This window comes from Nannobrachium achirus (assembly GCF_963921795.1).
Source record: "Nannobrachium achirus genome assembly, chromosome: 19".
Lineage (NCBI taxonomy): Eukaryota > Metazoa > Chordata > Actinopteri > Myctophiformes > Myctophidae > Nannobrachium > Nannobrachium achirus.
The window spans coordinates 33,451,346-33,473,549 of NC_137826.1; the positions used below are offsets into that span (position 1 = coordinate 33,451,346).

General features: G+C 41.6%; 1 protein-coding gene across 1 annotated transcript in view; it reads right to left on the reverse strand.

The window, feature by feature from the left end:
* LOC308304782 (protocadherin-1-like) overlaps window positions 1-22,204 on the reverse strand; it is a gene marked incomplete at its 3' end in the record, with an annotated part of 94,118 nt that overhangs the window by 67,106 nt on the left and 4,808 nt on the right.

The following is a 22,204-nucleotide window of genomic DNA, read 5'->3' on the forward strand; positions in this document are numbered from 1 at the left end:
AAGCTCACCCACAAGCCCTTGATTGCAACAGGAGAGTGATAGCAAACAACATGATGTTCAGCTGCATTCTCTGGAGGGGACCGGATACTTCATATCTTGTCAAATTCCAAATGACATTTCATATGACTGTAATAGAGGCATATTCCTTTCCTGTTGAGAGCTAGATTCCCACAGTACAACGCCTCTAGTATTCATTCAGTGCTATGTTTATACAAACTCGTAGAGGAAGCAAGATTTCATATTTTTGTTTAATCCGTGCAAACTGGATACATTATTTTAGCATAACTTGAAAGCCTGCTAGATGGATACAGACAAAACTATTAAAATTGTATACAGTAGATTCAAGTGTGAAGTTAATGTTATTAATCTTAAACGGCTTACCAATATGTGTGTGAGATTGTATTATTCATCATACCTCCCATTACCTTTAGTCAAATATTCTCTTAATGACATTGCAAATTGGGCCTGCCCAGAGGAAATGGTCTGGCAAACAATCACTTTTTTTCCCCCTGGTCTCTAGTCTAATCTTCTGTGCTATTGACCATATGTTGAATAATATACTATTTGTTATTCCAATTACATTCAGTACACAATACTTTTTTTTTACCACTGCCTGATGGATTTGCACTCATCGAGCACGTGCACTGTGCACTGTGCACCATTCCTTTACAGGCTTACAATTTGCATTAGAATGATTCAGGACACCAATGCATTTTTAATGCCCATGAACAACAATGGATAGTCTAGCTTTAGTATGAAAAATGTTTTAACTCCACCATGTAACTGCATAGTGTGTGAGGACGTCTGCAGCAGTGCTTTTGTATGAAATGTTGAATGCTGCAGTATAAGACCTACTAAGTGCGGTGGAATTTTGTATTAGCGTAGCATGCCTTGAAACTTTAAAAGCCTGAGGGGTGAGTGGGATACTAGTGGTACTGTAAAATGATTATGGCTTCTTCGGCCACTGCTCTGCTATAACTGGAGTAATGGATAGATCTAACCTGGCAGTATGAAACACAATTAATAGTCTGAGTCGTATCCTAGTGTATGAGAACTTGATGTGTTGATGCATGGAATGTGAGTTATAACTATATTCATGGTCAAAAGACCATGTAACCCAACAACTGCAGCACAACAAAGTGATAAATTATGCCACCATGGTCCACCATTGTCATTGTATGCTGTGGAATTGCTAGACTGTTTATGATAGAAACCTTTGCACATAGCGTGTAAGAGGAAATAGATGTCATGCAAAGATGTACAATAAACATTTTTGTATCTAGCCTGAAATTGTTAAACTCCCTGAATAAGAGTACATACCGTACACTGTGCCACCATGTACCCACATAATCCTCTCTGCCACAGTACCATTTCCCCCCTTCTGGGACAGGTGTTTTATTATGGAATAAGGAGAGGATTATTTTTGTGAGCTTCCTATAGCAACACAATGCTACTCATGTCATGCCTTTCAGCACAAGAAATACAAAACATTGTCAGACAGTACCTTGGGCTATCAGGGGTGCCCTAAACCTTTAACTTATCAGGTTTCAGTCTAGTACACATAATAATAAACGTCATGGGGGTGCACGGAGGGGTGGAGTGGGGGGAAACGGCAAAGGAAGCCAAGCAATTAATTGTCTTTTCTGTTTGGCATCTCATTTATGCACCCAAGTAAATAAAGTCTATTTCAGGGGCAAAGGCACTCATTAAAATCCAAACAATAATCAAAGCAAAGGTGCCCCTTCATCTTCACTTTACTTTTCCTTTCCTTACAAGCCCTCAGCAACAAGAACTCCCCTGAAAAGCAGCAGCGCAATTTTGACACATCAACGTAATTTCTGCTTAATTTAAACACTGCCGTGTTCAGGTCATCAGAGACATCAGGTGAGAGCAGGGGCTAAAACTATTGCCTACCAAAATCAATGTCTACTGTGTAACAGCATGCACAGAAACTTCTTCAGAGGGGAAAAAAAAACTTATTATACAGCAGTACTTCTAAAACAAAAGAAGCAAAAAAGGGAGAGAGTGAGAGAATATGGAAGATGACAATGTCTGGAAGACAAGGGAGCGAGAAAAAGCATGGGGAGCAAAGCAAAAAGAAGAGAAGAATGTAGGACAGGAAATTATGAGGCTGAGAAAGAGAGCTTGGGAGGTGAGAATAAGGCAGCTTGGGGGGGTTGGAAGAGGATGAGAGACGGAGAGTGAGAGAGGAATTGGAGGGGGATAAAGCCAGCAGTTGCGGGAGAGGAGATGGTTCATTTGTCACTGTCAAATCAGTTTGTTTCTCCTTCATAACTGCAAGGACGATGCTCTGGTCTAACACAGCCCCCATACACTATAGTCCTCTCTTTCTCTAACCAAACCACCCATGATCTGATCATCTACCCCCCCAACCTCTAGTCTGCAAGCACCTGCCCTTTCCTCTTCCACCACTGGAGATGCACCCCATGCTACAATAAATACACTATTCTCTCACACACACACACACACACACACACACACACACACACACACACACACACACACACACACACACACACACACACACACACACACACACACACACACACACACACACACACACACACAATTGTGTCTGCCTGTATGGGCATGCTCACTGAGCTTAACTGAATGAATGTATGTCCCACTAACAGTAGCTCTAACTATAGCCTGGAGTAAATCTAACCGAAGATATGGTTGAATGCTATTAGAATCTCTTTCAGAGGCTAATTTTCAATTGCAGAGTTGTTGTTTTTGCGCGTCGGTGAATAGTAATAATGAAACCATAGTGCTATAACCATAGTGATATATCCACGTATTCCTGTTATTTTAGCCGGAAATAAAACGAGAGAGAAGGATTGAACGAGTGTGATTTTTGGTCGGAAATGAGTACCGCTCCAATTCCTTTCCACAGCCCCTCTCTCATTGTTCTCTGTAGGATCTGTCGTAGTATCTCTTGTAATGGCTGCTGATGTAGCACTCCTGGATGCATCACAGGCAGAATTCTACACACTTTCATTGGCTCTACATCCACGTCAACCCATCCTATGCTGTGTAATGAACACTGTAGTGCTTCCCTCAGTGAAAACCTCTCTGATCGAGCAGAATTTTATTTATTTTTTGGCTCGAGAAGTACAGTGTTGTGTCAAAACAGACAGCAGGCTCAAGTCCCCAGTTGGAGTGGGTTAGTGCGGATGCCTTACAACGGATAATAATCCTGAAATGCCTGTAATGTATATTCGAACTACGCAATTATGTACAACTGGTGAGCTATCTACAGTACACCGCTCGTGCAATTATCAGACAAGCATTTCAACATTTTTTTTTATTTTTTTCACTGAAAAGAATTGTCATGACAGTTTTGATAAGGACACAGTTCCTTACGCTGCAGTCTTTCTTCTTATCAATTAGAGCTGGTTTCCCTGATAGAAGAGGTTAGGCTTCTTACCAGAGACAGTGATAGATGTGTCCTCAGAATACACTGTTCTTTCTTTACTCTACAGCATGTCATTGACCCATTTAAAACAAATTGCTGTTTTACAACACTGGAATTGTTCATTTCTTTCGTCATCCAGCGGAGAATGTTAATAATTATCACTAGTGCTGTACTTAAATGCCATTAGAATCAGACACAAACCTCTACAAAAAGTGGAAATGAATAACATTCATTTCCACATTTACCCATTCAGGCCTAGAATTATTGAATGCTTTAACCAGTGAAAAATAGCAGATATACAAGCTCACAGCTGCGAGCTTGTAGATCTGCTATTTTTGAAAAAGTCGTGAAAATGTGAGCAAATCTTTGAATATATGCATTTTCAAAGCGAACGTTTGTAACTCAAATTTTGCTTCTGGGTTGAATGTTGAATGGGGGTCCGTGGCCAAATAAATATCATTTTGGGGGTCCTTCACATGAAAGGGTTTGAGAACCACAGACTTAGTCTCTCAAGAACAGACCAACTGAGCTCCAGTTAAGTGAAAAGGACTTTTTCTTTGACGATGGCTAGCCAGATTGCTGACATAGAAACATTGTTTTTTTCAAAAAATCTTAGAAGGATTCAAAAGACACTTATAGAATCGGGTCAAAATTCAAATTTTCACGATTTTTCAAAAATAGCAGATCTACAAACTCGCAGCGCGGCACTCGGTGCAACGCTGTGAGCTTGTATATCTGCTATTTTTCAATAGTTAAAGCATAAAATAATGATACACAATAATGTGTACCCATTCTGAATGGGTTAAATCCTTGAATTGCTTCAATCGTGTCAATTCCAGGATTTAACATGGACATTTTGAAGATCTATGGTTGCACTGCTGTGGTTAAGGGGGTGTATGGTGACATCCAATGGAGAGACAGTCACACCAAGGTTCATCAGAGTGACACGCACACACGCAAGAAGACAATGTCAATATATACAATTGGCCTTATCTGTTAAACCAACAGCTTAGCTGTATTTAACAACTGCCTAAATGACATTTAGCGTTGGACGACTCAGAACCTTAACCAGATTAATTAAGACTGGCCTAAATTGGCTTGATAAATGTCACAAATGTGATTAATGAATAACTCAATTGCGGTCAAATTACTCTTAAATTACCTTTCACTAGAAAATTGTGGACCATAACTTTTAATTCACATTTAAGTAGAGGAAAACAAATCAAAATGATTGTTCACTGCTGCCTTGTCTTTAGTTGATCTAGTGAAATCAACCTAGATAATTAGTAATTACCTCCTCTTTATTTGAATATAGCCAAAACATCCCTTGTCTTGGCTAAAAGGCTTTTCCATGCTTGCAGGTCAGAAGGTACGTAGCTGCTAGGGTCCTCACCAGAATGAACCACTTCAACTCTATACTTTGTTGAGTGAAATCCCCCAGGGCGCTATACTTGGCCCCCTCCTTTTTCCCCCTCTACACCAAATATCTTCACCGAAAATAGCAGATCTACAAACTGGTCTGTCCCTCGCATACAGAATCTGGAGAACATCTACCTGATGGACTGTGATGTACAGAGTCAAGTCCATTGGATCAGTGATAAAAAAACACACACACACACACACACACACACACACACACACACACACACACACACACACACACACACACACACACACACACACACACACACATATATATATATATATGCATAATATCTATAAATCCACAAATCTCGGTATCTGCCTGTGTGTCTGTCTTTCTGTTTGTCTGTCTGGTTCCATGTTATATATACTGTATATGGGCATGGGTATATGGGTCCATAATTTATTTAGGCAGTTGAGCCACTGTTTGATGAGATTTAACCTCTAAGACCCAAAACTAAAAATATTTTGTTGTCGTTGGCTAAGATTTTGTCCACAATTCCATGCTGTATTGATGTGGTACCATAGGAGAGATAACAGGCAAATGTTGATCAAAATAACAATTCTTCTACAACACGCTCTTGAGAGCGTAAAATGAATCCAATCATTTTACGTCTCAAGAGTTCAAGATCTATAAGGGTCCATTTGGTTACTCTCCATCATTTAGCTGGGGACCACCTGGAACCCCCTCCACTGTATTAGAACGAGGCTCAACCGTGGATACAAGGCACTGCCTTGTTAACCACAGCAATGCCAGTCAGTCATGACCAAAATAAAAATTGAGCTGTGTTATTTAGCATTCCCAATTTCTCGCCAATTTCCCACTCACTGTCAAATGTGCCTGTCTCTGGAAAATTTGGGTCAAACAAATCAAACGCATTTTAATAAGCAGTAATGACATGAGAGGCAGTATGCCCAACCCTCGCCTAAATGCTGTGCTGGAAAAAGTACTAAAGTGTTAAGTGTTAAGTACTTAAGTAAAAGTATCAATACTGCATGTAGTCTCCAGAATTCGAAATTTACTTGAGTAAAAGTACAAAAGTATTGGTATCAAATGTACTTAAAGTATCAAAAGTAGAAAGTACTCAATATGCAGAATGTCCCATTCTACACATTTTCAAATGTATAAAATGTAATGTCTAAAACTCTTTTGAAAATAGCAGATCTACAAGCTCATAATGCATCGCATCGTGACACATTGTGAGCTTAGATTGGCTATTTTCAAATGGCAGAAATGTATATACAACTGAATTTCCCCCTTGGGATAATAAAGGTATCTATCTATCTATCTATCTATCTATCTATCTATCTATCTATCTATCTATATAGGGCTGTAGTGGTTATTAATAATAATCAAACTCTACAAGTAACTAGTAACCACAGTTTTTAAATAATTGAAGTGGAGTAAAATATTCGCCTCTGAGATGTAGTAGAGTAGAAGTAAAATTACAGAAAATTGGAAATACTCCAGTAAAGTAAACTGAGTACTGTAAGGGTGCCGGTGCCCTCACACCAAAATACCTATGAGAGTGGAATCCGCGTTCTGCCAATGCATTTCAATGAGAGTGGAGCGGTTTTTGCAGAAATCTTCTACTGGCATGAAACCGCTCCATTCTCATTGAAATGCATTGGCAGAACGTGGATTTCACTCTCATATAGGTATTTTGGTGTGAGGGCACCCTTACTCAAAATTGTACTTAAATGTAGGCCTACAGTTAATGTACTTAGTTACTTTACACCACTGCCTACATGCTGCGATTCCAATGATGATCACTGCAGACAAAGTGATGTAGTGTATACAGTAGAGTTATTGCTATTTAGTCTGTATGAAGGGAAATTAGAAGTTCATCATCGTCATTATGTAGCACAGTTAAATGAACCAGTCCATTTACAAATCAGCTTCCACTCGTGGCTGTTACGTCAAGGTTTTCTAATGTGAGACCTTGAACTAAGATATCATGAATAAATACGACAATTTTATCAAAAAAATATATTTAAATGAGTAAATTAGTTTTATTCCATTTGTAACTGTGCACCTTTGTGGCTGCCTGGTCTTAAAGGTGTCTGTGTTCCAGAGTGCCTCCCTAATGGATCTTAATGGGTTTTATGGTGCACTGCAGGGCTTCTAATGGGGTTATATGTCTGATGGGGATGCTGCTCTCTGGCTCTCTAGAGCCCAGGGTTGGTTCCTAATCTAACCTGTAGAGGAGCACATAATGTATCTCTCTCTCTCCCCTCTCTCCCTCCCCCTTCTCTCTCTCTCTCTCTCTCTCTCTCTCTCTCTCTCTCTCTCTCTCTCTCTCCCCCCCTCTCCCAAGTCAAAGGTTAATGCTCGGAGTTAGAGAAAAGTGAGGAATTCTGATGGTCGAAAACAGGGAAATATGAGAGCGGAAGAGAGTTCTGCGAGAGCAATAAACGGTGAAAAAGAGAAGCCTGGATAGTTCAAGCATAAGAAGGAGGAAATACCGTGGCACATTATTGAGGGACACTTTGGTGCTAAGCTGCTTATTGATAAAAGCACTAATCTGCCTGGCAGAAGGTAAGGAGGCTGGGATGTGTGGTGATAAAATATCTGAGCTAAAGGCAATGCCATGAGAGAGCTGAGCCTCCACACAGCTTTACCTAAAGGAGTTACTCCTTTTATGTATATGTTACAGTATGTTCAAGAAACCAGTAAAAGTTGTCAAGGAGCACTCGTTTTGACGTTCACCACACACTAATCACCACCAGATGGCGACGTCAGCCACTGGATAAGAGAGTTACGTCACGCTTTGAACTCGCCGCAGACCGGAAGTGTTTACTCTTTATTTACTAGCCTAGCCTAGCCTAGCCTAGCCTAGCCTAGCCTAGCCTAGCCTAGCCTAGCCTAGCCTAGCCTAGCCTAGCCATTAGCTCCATTGTAGTCACTTGGACAGGGCGTTTAACGTGCGCTTGCCCAGGCCTTACGGCCTGGGCATAAATATAACGATTGCATTCACCACGGCTTCGTAACTCGCGCGGCGCTCCGCCGGCCGCGCGGCCCTGGCCCGCTCTTCGCGGCCACTCGCGCCTGCGGCGCTCGGGGGCGAAGAGCAGGACCAAGGTCCGCTGGCCTTCGCGCCGCTTGGGGCTTCGTGGACCCAGGGGGGCCTCGTAACTCGTTTGGGCTTCGTGGATACAGGGGGGCTTCGGTAGCCGCTCGCAGTGTCGTGGACAATAGAGCGGCGCACCGCCTGGAGTACGTTGTTGTGGCGACCGCTTGCTCCGCCCCGTGCCGCATCTCGAGTGCTCCGCGTCTCGAATGTGCTGTTTCTCCAATATACTATGACATATATATTGTTGTTTTCTTTTTTTACATAAAAGAGGGAATATGACCACCGGCCACTTGCAAAAAAAAAAGAAGCATACATGATATCAGTAGAAAGTTACAACAGAGCTTTGAGGAGCAAATGTTTGGCTTTTTCATCAGACATGATCAATAATGATCAATGGTGGTAGAACCAACCATTGTAAATATATTTAGTCTTAGTTTTAGTCATCGTCGCTTAGTTTTTATTTTGCTTTTATTCCATTTTCGTCAGTAAAAAAAGGTAGTCGACGAACATTTTTCGTCATAGTTTTAGTCGACAAAATCAACACTGATGCCGTCATTCGATTTTCAATAATAGATAAATCCTCTTTGAAAGCAGCCGTGAGGCATACATCTATACAATTGTGATTTGGAGCTTAAACTCTTGCTTACATAAACATTATGTTTATCTAAAGGGAGTGGGCCTACTGCACTGAACCTTACCTCCATGTCTTTATCAGTAGTAATGATCGATACATGCTGCTGCTAAGCCCATCAATGCTGTCTGTATCACTGAAGCAGGAAATTGAAAGCAACACAGATTTGTCAGAAGTGAAGAAAAAAGACTGAAGTGAATTCTGGGTATTGTAGGATCAGGTACAGTAAGTGCCATGTTGACAATGGAACCGAAAAATTGCATTTTCTTAGCCGGTATTGCATGTAATTATCCTGGAGATTTATTGCTACCACAATATCAGTCTGGTGTTGAGTTTTCACAGCGTCTGTAATTAAAGGTGGCAGCTAAACAGAATAGACGTATCACTGTCCTCGGCATGAGGGTTTGATGTCATCCATAGTATCTAACTACTTTTCAGCCAGTGTAACCAGAAATATTCCAAGTCTAATCTGACATATTAGTTTAACAAAATGAGTGAATTGTGATTTCAGTAAAAACAATTTGAGAATAAACGGCACATTGATGGAGTAAAAGAAATCCTTTGCCATCACCAGAGTTGATGTTCAACTCTCTATAACTCTGTGGACATTGATTGGACCGGGAAGTTTTTTTATTCAATTATTGACATGGAGAACTTTCCCATTGCCTTCAATGGCAGTCCACAAGGGGCATCATTTCCTATCTGGAGCTCTCCAGGCAAGCATGTAATCGAAACACTTTGACCTCGATTGACAGTAACGACACAAATTGACTAAACAGACACAATTTGACAGTGGAGTGTTCCCCTTGTAATCAACATCTTCCACACACACTTCTCATTCTCAAAGTAAACTTCTTGACATTTGAGGAGCTGAAGCAAGTAGTCAGCACTGAGGCTCACGTGAGCTATGACTTCAATCTCTCTAAGGAGGTAATCAGAGTAATGTTATCCATAATTTGCTCTCTCCACTTGAACAGCAGTGGGAAAAGCGCCTCGATTTCCCTTCGCATGTGGTATATTGTGACTGCTTCATTCCACATAAAATCTAGGCCCATCAGCGCTGAGGGAGGAAGCCCCAGAGAGTTTGTCTGCAATCGTTAATCCCTTAACACCAGGCTAGGCCACCCATCGGAGAACATTCAGTCCAAGAATGTGGGGCAAACTAAAAATCGATCGCTGTATGTCCTGGTTAAAAGAGCAGCTCCCTCATTAGGGCAGGCCAGCTAATTGAAGTAATCTTCATCTACACTCTCTCTCACCCTCACCATGTTGGCCATAAAGTCAGTGGAAGCTCAAGATGTATTTTAATTATTTAAAGACAACTCTATGTACAGTAGTTCAGTCAGTAGGAAAAGGATCTATAGAAAGCTTCTAATTGAATTGATCTGTGCAAACCTTTCTCTGACAGTAACAGTCAGTTGGCATTTCAAGTTATTGCTAATTTGTTGGCGTCCATGAAATGAAGGAGTCCATGAGCGTGATTAGATTAGCTACATGTCAAATGAGCAGGACACTCCCAAAACCAGAAACAAGCAAACAGAGATACAAAATGTAACAATGCGACAGACATTTTGAAGTTGCCCCTCAAAATGTGTGACAGAGATGAAGCAGGGACCCCCACAACCCATATACTGTATACCATATAGTTTCATCGTTTGACAGCACAATCATCAGTGTATTTTGGATGCATGTGTGTTTTCAAATATCTAACCACTTGAACGGTCAATAATTAATAAACCTGACCTTTCACTCTGTACTTGGTCTGCCCTTTTTCTACACCAAACCTCTGCCGAAAATAGCCAATCTACGAGCTCACAACGCCTCGCAGCGCGAGGCGTTGTGAGCTTGTAGATCTGCTATTTTTGGCTAAAGTTATCAGAATATGGACGTTAGGGTTTAAGTGGTTAATATAAAAAAGGGGAGTATCTATCACACAAAGATTTGGAGGACCCCCTGTAGTAACTCCGAGGACCCCCTAGGGGTCCCGGAACCCCTGTTGAAGACCCTTGCTTTAAATATTATTTGAATATTTTCAGGAACCTTTAACAGATTGTCTACGAGTGCTCTGACAGCGTGCTGTTACTTCCCCATCTGATCTGATAATGAATCGCTGCTTCACGGTAGTTACCTGCAACCTTCCAGCAGGTTCATTAAAGCATGTAACTGTAATGTTGTTGCCAGCGAAGAGAGTTTTGTTTCCTCACCTTGGACTGGAGGGCAGATGCTACGACACCAACTGCTTGTCTACCCCACTCTGCAGTCAGTCAGCCAACCATGAGTGATGCGCGCACTCTTATCCCATCTCGTCACTGTCGGCCAGAAACCTTGTATGTCCAAAAAACGTGACTTTTTTTCTTTTAGAAAATGGGAAAACACAACCAGTGTTCCAACAGTTTAAATGTGGTTATTTAGTCACAGGCTCTTGTTAATATACTTTTCATTGGTTCAATATATACAATCCACAAGCAGACTTAACCACATTCACTTGCAATTACATAATATTAAAAAACTGAGAAAATAGACGATCTACAAGCTCAAGAGATTTTAGATTGGCTACTGTTCCTACATTTGTGTGACACTGACTGTAGGAGAGGGGCATTCGTTTACAGAAAAACATATTAAGTTGAAATATGGAGATATGAGTTTTCTGCCCGACAGCCACAATCTGCAGAGCCAGTGACCGAGCTTCATGCTTCAAATGTTTTGGTTGAGTTACAGCCTGCAAAGATTTCCTTTTTTTTCTCCTCACTGTCTCTTTTCAACTACAGACATTAGTCTTCATCGGAAAGTGAGTTTCGGCAAGTCAATGAGCATACCATGTCTGTGAAAATAGCATTAAGATAGGACGGGGAAAAGGCAGCAATATTGATAACTGAAAATTGCACTTTTCAGTGCTCGGCATCAGCAATGGCAGCACCAACTACTACATCGCATTATTGGTCTATAAAACAGAAATCACGTAAATTATTCTCTATAATACTCTGATTCCATGCCTTCATTCTCCGTGTAATCAACCACAGCAAGTACTTTGAACACAAAGAATCATCATGTGCGTGTGTGTGTTCTCTATGTGTGCGTGCATGCGTGCGTGTGTGTGTGCGTACAATGCGTACGTAAAACCCTGTGTGTTGCTAAAACTATTGAAATTCTGCCAGATGGATAGCAAGACAGGGATAAATAACTCAATTGCAACCATTGTGTCCCCCCCAGATGGCAAAGTGCCAATAATTTATAGTACTCACTGGTCCTGCTGGAAAGTGGGAAAATTCTATGTCATGCTTTCTACCAGGAGAGCACATTTCTGCCTCGGGCCTTGTCTCTAAAATATACATCTGCTGATTTCAGATAGCAGCGATGGTGCTAAACTGGGCTAATCCCGGCTCAAAGGGATGCCTAAAGTTCACAAAGTGTACACCCTGTCTAATAATTATGCGGGTTAATTAAGACTAGCCCCGATTCTTATCCCCACCCCACCCCTCTGCAACTCTCCATGCTCTTGTCATCCATCTGATTGGCTGTAAATAGCTGCAGCCGAGGGATGAAGATGAAGGAGCGGACCACAGGGGGATAACACTCACTTATCTATGACAATTACAGCCTTTTAATTGTGTGAATTTATATTAAGGCTCACAATCTGTCATCACAGACGTTTAAAAATGAACAGAGCCCTTTTCCCTTGATCCTGTTCTCTGTGTTGATATATCTCAGACTGTGTTTAGTCCAAAGGAGCAGGGATATGCGATTAAATGCTGCCACACATGCAAAAGAAAGGTGTTAGATGTTGGGCCCAACTGGACCAATTATCAACCTTGGGCTGAGCCACTGGTTTCCCAAGCAACCATCACGCAACATCACACATTCAAAAGGTGGAGACAAATTAGAGAAGCCCTAGATCCGTGCAATTGCAAAAAGTCTCCCGGTCTGGTATCTCTTTTGCCAGTACTGCAAGATAGTCCAATTAATTCCTCTTAAAACTTGGCACGGTACACGGTAGTGGAGTAGCAGTGTAGCGTTTCCATAATGTCAACTTCTGTAGATTTAGCTGAACACAACAGCATACAAATGCTAACCACTCGCAATTTTCTTTCTCTCTCTCTCTCTCTCTCTCTCTCTCTCTCTCACACACACACACACACACACACACACACACACACACACACACACACACACACACACACACACACACACACACACACACACACACACACACACACACACACACACATATGGAAATGTTAAATGAGTGAGTGTGTGTGTAAGGGTGCATTGTGTGCAATGCACGTATAAATCACGGCCGTGTATTGGTGTGTACATGAACTCACTTGTGTCTAGCTCTGTTTTGTCACAGTGTGTCTGCGCGTGTGTGCATGTGTGCCTGACTGTGTACACATTGTGTGTGTGCATGGGTTTGTATTTACTGGGTGTCACTGCACACAATCTATAGGTTACAGATCACATGGGTGTTTGTCAATTGCGCATTGACCATTTATCTGACCTATTCATAGATCAAAGCCAATAAGAAGCACTGTGGCTTTAATTAGGACCAGAGGGAGAAAAGAGGAAGAAAAACCAAGCAAGCATACAGCAGCAAATAAATAACGGTTACATAATGTTTACTGTGGAGCTAAATCGTATGCATAAAATCCATCAAGGTCCTCTGACTGATCAAAAGTTCCAGACTGTCTGTGTCATCATGAATGGTAGTGGTTACTCACAATTTTACCAATGTGTTTTCTACAGCCACTCTGGCATTTGAAAAAGAAAAAGGCACAAATACATCGGAATTATACAGTAAGCTGTCATTATGGATGCAAGCATTTAAATACTTCCACGACAAGAATGCAAATTCAAACAGAGCCAAAGAAACCAAGGGCACCACAAGTCACAACACATCTGTCACATCACTTGGCAATTACTTTCATTATTTATTTTGGTCAATCTGTTCCTCCTGATGTGGGAGGGGAGACCATACACGCAGGCAACATCTGCCGAGGTATACGTCGCAGGAGCTCCGACATCTGCCCGTGTTTTCACGGAGCCTGTCAATCACCTGAATCATGTCCCAAACTCTATACACTGTCATGCTGTGGACCGAGAGCGACTGGTTTACAACTTAACATGCCGGTAACAGATACAATTAAAACCCAGCTAAAGACTGAGCATAACGCACCTATACAAACACCAGCGTCGGGGACTTACAAGTTACGACATACGCGGCACACGTTTGCAAACACGCCCCGAGGCGTGCAATTCACTTTGCTCCCAGACGCTGTCCATCAAGGAGACAGCGGCGGCTTTGGGTGACTGTTCCCTAAACCGACTCCACCCACCAAAGCTTGTGATCACCCGCGCTGTCGGACACCATCTGCTGAAGGTACCCACTAGCCAAGTGCAAACTGACTAGCTCCGAGGGAACACACTCCCAAAATGTGTCACGTATACATATGCTCAAGTCTCCGCATGCAGCACGTCTTCCACCTCTATTTCTATCCGGTTATTTTTGGTGAAAGGAGGACTTTGCACTTTTAAGTATGGCCAAAAAAAAAGACCCTATATGTCTTCCTCTGGTGCCAAGTGAGGATGTTTATTTTATTCCACGTAATTCTTTTTTTGTGATAGTGATGTTTACCTGTACCGTTAATTACGAATGAAAGACTTAGTTATAATGCAGTATTCTAGAGAAAAAGCTTGATTCTGTATCGCACACTATTATTTGCAAGGTGTGTAAAGATGTCAGCTGATTATAGGCACAGTACCTGAAGGAATATTCCACTGTGAAATGTGTGAATATTATCAATGTGTGACATTAACTGTTCTCACGGATGGAAACACATCCTGATAACATGCACTGATAACATGCACCATCACCTACACCCCTCCACCCCTCCACCCCCCCCCCCCCCACAACAGACACACACACACAAGACACACAGGCGCGCGCGTGCACACACAAGACACACAGGCGCGCGCGTGCACACACACGCACGCAGGCACGCACGCACGCACGCACGCACGCACGCGCGCGCACACACACACATACACACACACACACACACACACACACACACACACACACACACACACACACACACACACACACCACACCCCGATATTAATTTCCCATTACAAACATGACACTGTGCCATCTGTTCCTACAATACCCAGGATTCACTGTGAATGCTCTTTTTTCAGGCCCCTCTCGATGTGACGCGAGAGGTGTCCCTACTGGCAGAAGGGAGAACAGCTGTAGTTTGTGGTGTGAACACAACTATGTTGTACTTGGCAGTGCCTGTTCCAACAAAGACATAGATGTGTGGTTGAAAAACAGTTGAGTATTCCTTTAAGTTTTTTTTTTCTCATATAATATTTGAAAGGAATGTGATGATGCATTGTTACTCCAGTTGAGCTGTATTGTGCAGAGTGCATGACACTCGCAATAAAATCAAAACAAACATCAAAATCAATAATTTCCAGTATAGATGTATCTTTCCAATACAATGGTCATACTCTTGAATGTTATGAAACGATGAAATAACGTTTTAAATGTTCCTTCTCAACCCCCGAAATGCACTCATAGGACACTTTGAGGGGGCACAGAAATCACCAGACAAGCTAGCATTCTGTCCCTAGACTCTACGTTTTTTCTATTTGTAATCCCCTCTGAGCCTATTAATATTTCGGTTTCCATGGCAATTCTGGCTGTGCTAAAAGCAGTAAAGATAAGAGGAGATAAGCGCAGAAGGAGTGGGGAGATAAGTGCAAGTGACCTGCAGAGATCAGAGCACTGGAGGTCAGGCAGGAGAGCCACGGACCTTCCTCTGCCTGCTCACCTCTGCTGCTCGCTGGCTGCATTAATAAACCTGGGCCCATATGCTGGATTACTTAAGTATTCATAAATGTATTTGCTCAACGTGTGTGTGTGTGTGTGTGTGTGTGTGTGTGTGTGTGTGTGTGTGTGTGTGTGTGTGTGTGTGTGTGTGTGTGTGTGTGTGTGTGTGCGTGCGTGTGTGTGTGTGTGCATGCTCACAAATATACACTCATGTGCGCGTGTAATAGTGTTTTTTGGCATCTGAAGGGGTTTAGGTCTAAACCTCTGGCTCCCAAACAGTGGGTCCCAAACAAAATTCTATTATTTTTTCAGTAATTTCATGAAGAAATCAAAGAAAAATCTAAGAAATTACATAAATTAGAGCACAGGAAGAAGTGAAAATAGCTGATCCAGCTTGTAGATCTGCTGTTTTCACTAGTTTGGGTCCCGGGCAAATATCAAATTTCTCTTTTGGGTCACGGGCTAAAAGGTTTGGGAACCACTGGTCTAAACAACACATTCCAATATTTTCTTGGAATGAAAAGAGTGGGGCCCTCTGGATTCCTGATGTGAAGTGGATCTGGAGTGCCCATCTCATCAGCATACTTGACAGTGCTGATGGGATAATCTATGAGACTGCCAGTCCTTCCTACCCACCGCAACTCCAAATGAGGAACTTCCCTCTGATCAAGAACAAGCAGAAACACTTCCAAGATCCAGAAGAAAGCCGCTGGAGACTTGGATACAAGTTGGTGTTTGATCACATCAAGTCAGAAGATCCAAACAATGGGTCTCGTTTTATCTAATAATATACAAATGATTTTCTGTATACTTCCTTCACATCGGGCCGTTACTAAAGTTGTATTAACGTGACAGGAATGTATTAAATCATGAGACCACCCCCTATGTGTACATTCTGTTCTCTATTATTATTACTACTGCTACTACAGATTTGAATTGTTATTTGATGACATTGGCCATAGTGTATTTTCTTCTAAAATACCAAAATAGGATTAAAGGGAATAACTTTTAATTAAACCTTTTATCCCACGATTCTGTAACCCATTTTTCACCCAGTGCCAATTGCCTAAGCCAGGGATGTCAAACTCAAATACACGGGGGGCCAAAATTTAAAAAAAGGATACAAGTCGAGGGCCGGACTGGTTCAATGTTTATTTAAAACGTATTGCAATGATTGGACATACGCGATACGTGCCAGTGCATTGTGGGACTTTTAGTATTATGGTGGTGTGTGTAATATACCAGAAGGCCAGTTCTAATAATTACAGTAAATATCATCCCGCGGGCCAAAGATAATTCATTCACAGGCCTGATTTGGCCCCCGGGCCTTGAGTTTGACATATGTGGCCTAAGCTGTAGTCCTGGGCGTTACTCTCCCTCTGCCAACCTGGGGAGAGCCCCAAACTGAGGAGTGAGCAAGCCGCTTCTTATCACCTGACAGGGGGGGGGGAAGTTTCCCCGGTAGGACGTAGCGCGTGGAAGGAACACGTTATTCCAACCAGTTCCTTTCCCCTCCATCAGGCGCCCTGGCTGACCAGAGGGAGGCAGTATAGAGACCAGGATTACTGCATGTTTTTTTTTGTGAGGGTACCTACCCTAGGGGATAAAGGATAACTGAACTGAAATGCAGACAGACAGACAGACAGACAGACAGACAGACAGACAGACAGACAGACAGACAGACAGACAGACAGACAGACAGACAGACAGACAGACTAGATATACTAGATGTTCATATACAGTATAGATACAGTATACTGTATATTGGAGGAATTGTCCAGTGTTCACTGGTGAGGGCACATTTTCAGACACTAGGCTGACTCTTGGGTGAGGATGATGAGTGAGTCATGAGGCGGTTGTGATTCTCTACAGCCATATTGTGTTGAGGCTGTGCAGCAACGTGCGGACAGACTTAACCAGGCAAACAAGACCTTGTGTCATTCAAACAAAGGTACAACTGCTAACAGCACTTGACTTTTTGTCGCCACTGACACTTTCCAAAGGTAGATTGGTGACCACTGTGAAATGTCCCAGCCCTCCATGCCACATACTGCCCAGTGTGGGATATCCAATTGTTAAATGAGCCCTGGAATATATTCAATTTCCCTCCAGTCATACAGCCAAATCTGTGTCAAGCTGGTCTTTTTCATTCTGACTGGGCTTTAATACCATTGGTGCGATAGATTGCATTTGTGTGAATAAAAGGTCCATACACTGAACCCTTTGTATATTGTAATAGGAAATTATGCCATTCTATCAACATGAAATTGATATGATACAGTTTGTCTTCTCTTCACTAGTGTTGCTCCTAGGCATATAGGGAAACTATTCGTTCAACAAACAAACAAATCAACAACAAAATTTGATGAACAGCTTGGAATATATAGAGCTATTATTGATGACTGGTCCACATCTGGCAAGATGTGCTGCAATGACAAGCATTCATTATGACAAACACATAGGCGTGTTTGTGTATTTACAAAAGTACTCTTTACACCAGGGGTCTTCAACAGGGGGGTCTGGGTCCTCAGAGTTCTCCTTATGTGATAGGATAACTATTTTTAATGAACAACTTGAACCCTCGCCTCGCATACTCTTGAGGAGAACTTTAGCCAAAAATAGCAGATCTACAAGCTCTCAACGCCTTGCGCTGTGAGGCGTTGATCAGCTATTTTTGGCTAATAGGTTTGGTGTAGAGGTAAAAAAGAGCAGACAAAGTACAGAGTGAAAGGTCAGGTTTACTAAGTATTGACGATTTAAGATTTTAAGTGGTTATGAATCTTTCTATGAAATTGATGAGAATCTCCATCACGCATTTATGCAATATATAGAGGGGGTCCCAGCTTCATCTCGCTCTCTGCTAAGGGGTCCTTGGCCTGAAAACGTTGAAGACCCCTGCTTTACACCATAAGCCAAACAACTATAGGGAAATGAGGCCTAATCTATTGGGGTTGGGGCAAAGGAGCACAGAAGTGTGCTTGTGATTGGAAAGCCGCCAATTCTAATCTCTAGTACTGGCTGGGAAATCTGGGTGTGGAATGTGAATAAGTAGAGCACCCCGTTCCCTGAAAATATGCTATCGCATTGTCCAGTGAAAATGTTCAGTGGTCAGCACTAAAGCATTGTGTACAGCTGTATATGGGCTATGGATCCAAAGTATAGCGCTCTGCAGAACGTGTGCTCAGCAAAAGCCCCGCTAGCATCCCCTAAAGGTTGAGTCATGATGCTCCCTGCACCCTCTTGTGACCTAGAGGAGCATGAAGGTGCACATCAAATTCCACTGCAATAAATAAAGCCAGTGGTTTTAGATTTATCTTACTTGTGATCAAAGTGTGGGATGGGCAAGTTGTACTGCATTACACCCATTAGTGTGATATCTTATGTGCGAGTGGGTAGCACTAGAACAAAAGGCCATATAGGGTCAACAAAATGGAAGTGCCATCCTCTGTGGATCATGAAGGGGGCACAGCAAATGCCACTGCGTTGCCCAGATATCTTGCTTGGTACTAATGTTGGATGGACTGACATCGTTGCGGGGAATAGGGAAACAAATAGGGAAACGAATAGATAATGAGGGGCAGATCTACAAGCTCACAACTTGCCGCGATGCGACGCGTTGTGAGCTTGTAGATTGTCTATTTTCAAATATCCTATGTATAAAATAGGGCTAAAGTGGTTCATGTACTGTATGTTCTACAGCAGGGTTCCCCAATTAGTTTTCCCCAAGGGCCGAATCATGTCTAGGGTACCAAGCCGAGGGCCACAGCTTTCCAGGGGGCGACGGTGGCATTCCCGCTACTCCAGCGACAGTTCAGATATCGTCGTTGTCGGGTGAAAATCTTGTATGTCCAAAACCGTTCGTTTTGCATTTATCATTTTAAAAATGATTTAAACTAGTGAAAACAGCCGATCTACAAGCACACAACGCCTCGCGGTGCAAGGCGTTGTGTGCTTGTAGATCTGCTGTTTTCACTACTTTTGTGAGACGGCCTTGAATGATGAATGATTTGTCCAAGACAAATTTCCTTCGGGACCAAATAAATTAATCTTGAATCTTGAATCTTGAATGAAGCAGGGCTTTACTTTGCGAAAGAACGTACAAATTTGGAGATACGAGGTTTCCACCTGACAACAACGATATACTAGTGTTGTTGCTGATCTTATACCACCATTATTACTGGGGTTGGTGTGCGGGCCGCAAATGGCCCGTGGGCCGCCTATTGGGGAACCCTGTTCTACAGTATTATCATTTATATCTGTAAAGTAACTATAGTAACTAAAGTTTTCAAATAAATGTATGATTAAAGGTACAATATTTGGATCCGATATGTACTGTAGTGGAGTAGAAGTATTGGAAATTGGAAATACTCAAGTAAAGTACGAATACCTCAACATTGTACTTAAGTTCAGTATTTAAGTAAATGTACTTACTGTAGTTACTTTCCACCACTTGTAATGGGAGTAATTTGAATAGAATGAAATGCTCATCTTACAGCTTCTCTGTGCAATGATGACATGGTCAGGCTGTTTTGTTTACAAAGCTAGAACTTAACTCAAAAGTGAGATTGCTATAAGTGCAAAATTTTGTATAGAAAAACAATTTCATGCAAGGGTGGCAGAATCTCAAATACAAAGCAGTTGCCTCTGCTGCTCTGCAGGATGTAATGTGAGAGAGTATTGAATGTTTTGACACACAATAGTGTCTCAGTCCTAACACTACTCTCACATTTGAGTTCATTTTCGGGTACTGTAGACATAGCGTCAACATAAAGCCCAAAGTGATTTTCTTTTTTTGCAATTCTTTTGCAATTGCTTACAAGTGAATAACTGGTATAAGCTAGACTGACAATAATCCACTGGGTCTTATTATTATATTTTTTATAGACATACTTTTCCATGGGCTGAGAACAAACTCAAATTAAATTTGTTGGGAAAGAAAGAAAGAAAGAAAGAAAGAAAGAAAGAACGAAGATGTGTGTGTGTGTGTGTGCGCGCGCGCGTGCGTGCGTGCGCGTGTGCGTGTGTGAATACTTTAGGTGTCAAAAACAATGGATTGTTTAAAACTGGTTTACATTATACTCAATTTAATTCTGAGAAAAATGTGATTCTGACATGGATCATAGAACTTGCTATATGTTCTTGCTATTTTTCTTGCAGGTTGAGTATTGAAGATGTGATTACTGTGTTGTACATTGCATTACTACTAGAAAGTTGTTTACTTCTCAATTGTACTCTTCAACTTTAAGTTAAATCTCACAATTACTGTAAATTCATTGTGATACTTAAAGGGGTAGACCACCCATTTTCAATATTGAACTATGTCATTAATATACCTTAGAGGAGTTGTGGAAGGAGGTGTGGAAATAAAAAAAAAAGTTCCCCCTCTTCTGTGCCTAGAACTGGAGGATTGATTTTGGGGTTTGTATTGTAAAGTACAATGTGTGATGTCATCAAGTTGTAATTTACAATACAAACCCCAAAATCAATCCTCCAGTTCTAGGCAACACAGAAGAGGGGGAACTTTTTTTTTAATTTCCACACAACTCCTCTAAGGTATATTAATGACATAGTTCAATATTGAAAATGGGTGGTCTTCCCCTTTAAGCCAACATACATTGTATTATAAATGTTTACAACCAGTCAGCCACTATGATTTATACACGCATTTATGCCTTCATTCTACAGCTGTGGAAGAACAACAGTATGCCTAATTGGCTGAAATTTGCAATGTGAAAAGAGCAATCTTCTGTAATGCATGTTTAACTACTTAACCAAATTAATTTCATAATGATATGGGCAAAATTAAGGAATATATTGTGCATGGAAAAACTGTCACTCTTGATTATTTTCCCAGCTGCAATCAAAACATCTAAGTGGAATAGTACTGTACCCTAAGCAAGGCTTATATAATGTGAAAATCAATGTTATTAAGTGTCTCCTATAGACAGAAACCAGCCTGAGCTCTTATGCCATATTTATATACAGCTTCATAGAGAATAACTTGGATAACAGAGAAGCTATTAGGCTTCTGGGGAACCGTTTCCATTTTGTAAATGGGAATAATGGCACAAATCTATTATAATGTTTATACTTAGACATAAATGTTTAAAGAAATATTTTAGAATTTTGTCGTCTCTGGAGGACATGAGGACATCATACTCTCAGTCCTGGACTTTCTAATGCTAAGAGGATTGTTCATTTTTCCAAACTGATTGGACTGCAGCGTAATATAACATTAGCATATGCAAGTATGCAAAGTTTATATCCTAAACTGTATGGCATTCTGGCTTTAACACCCTCCAAACATGAATGCACACAAATGCACACGCCCGCACGCACGCACGCACGCACGCAGCCACGCACGCACGCAGCCACGCACGCACGCACACACAGCTTTTATAGACAGTAAGGAGAATATCATATAGCAGGGGTCTTCAAAAGGGGGTCAGGGACCCCTAGGGGGTCCTCAGAGTTACTACAGGGGGGCCGCCAAATCTATGTGATAGGATCATTCTTTTAAATTAACAACTTGAACCCCTGTATCCCTATTCTGAGGAGAACTTTAGCCAAAAATAGCAGATCTACAAGTTCTCAACGCCTCACAGCCCGAGGCGTTGAGAGCTTGTAGATTGGCTATTTTCGTCAAATACAGTTTGGTGTAGAGGTAAAAAAGAGCAGACCAAGTACAGAGTGAAAGGTCAAGTTAACTAAAACACAAATCCAACATAGACCGATGACAGTGCTGTCAAACAAGTCTATGAATCTATCTATGAAATCAATGAAAATCTGCATCACACATTTATACAATATGT